Below are 1,225 nucleotides of genomic sequence, written 5' to 3'. Positions count from 1 at the left end.
GCTTGCGCATAAACGCTGTGTATGAATTCGGCAGTTCATGCAATACAGTGTTTGAAGAAGGTTGTTGTTGCAGCAATTAGTTCTAGATTCCATGTGGTACGGCAGCGTGTCGGGAAGACATCATTTTATTTTGGAATTATATTAATATCTTCAGCTGCTAAAACGTGTTGATATATATCAACGGGGACAGGTGAAAATGTGTGTCCCGACCGGGACTCGAACCCGGGATCTCCTGCTTACATGGCAGACGCTCTATCCATCTGAGCCACCGAGGTGACAGAGGAGAGCGTCGCTGCAGGGACTATCTCGCGCACGCCTCCCTAGCGACCCACATTACCTTGTGTGTCCACACACTACATTCGTAGTGTCCCACCCCAACACACTCATTACTCGTGAAAGGCATTCTTACCAAGTCCCGTAAGAGTTCGGGGAATGTGTGTGCATCCGCACAGAAGAAGAAGGTCATGGCCGGTATTGCCAGAACTATATACTTATATGGGTATGGTGTCTGTTCTTTCGGACATGTCCGAATAAGTATATAAGTATAGACATCATTTTAGCGCTTACAATAGTAAACGGGCAGTTGGACGGTTGGACAGAGTGTCTCTCTTATCGTCACAGTAATGGATGTGCCCAAAAGCATCATATCGCCATTAAAAAAGACCAGTGAAGGAGGAAATGCTATGCGACAGCATGTTGGAGGTCGTAGACAGAACACCACACCACAACAGTATCGATTTATAGTCCTAGTATCGAAAATGAACAGACATCTCACTCTTACGCAGATTGGTACAGATCTTGCAGCCGCTACCAGTACAGGAGTCTCCGCCAGAACCATTTTGTGGCGATTAAATTTGGTTTCTATGCTCGTTAGTATATTATATGCATCCCACTTCTCAGTAGTCAAGTAGGGAGAAGCATGTCGATGGGGTCGGAAACAGTGGTCCAGAGTGATGGACCATGACGAATCCCGCTACGGGCTAGGCGTTATGGTGTGGGCAGGCATTATGCTCAATGGCTGAAAACCTCTGCATATCTCTGCCCGAGGTACTGTTACAGGACAGCGATCATGCAAGGAGATTATTCTGGATCATGTCCGTTTGTTAAGGGGTGCTGTAGGTCCTGGCTTTGTTTTTCAGGACGACAATGCCCACCCACAAAGGACTGCTGGGCTGTCGGACACACTGGAAAGTGAAGATATTGAACATGCAATGGTCTGAACCCC

At 47.2% G+C, this 1,225-nt stretch overlaps 1 non-coding gene across 1 annotated transcript; it reads right to left on the bottom strand.

Annotated features, from left to right (window-relative positions):
* Positions 1-201: 201 nt before the first annotated feature.
* Positions 202-275, bottom strand: Trnat-ugu. The gene has a single exon. It is a non-coding gene; the product is annotated as a tRNA-Thr (tRNA).
* Positions 276-1,225: the final 950 nt, after the last annotated feature.

This window comes from Schistocerca piceifrons, chromosome 2 (genome assembly GCF_021461385.2).
Source record: "Schistocerca piceifrons isolate TAMUIC-IGC-003096 chromosome 2, iqSchPice1.1, whole genome shotgun sequence".
Classification (NCBI taxonomy): Eukaryota; Metazoa; Arthropoda; class Insecta; order Orthoptera; family Acrididae; genus Schistocerca; species Schistocerca piceifrons.
The sequence above is the reverse complement of the archived record's forward strand: the minus strand, read 5'-3'. Positions and strand labels throughout refer to the sequence as shown.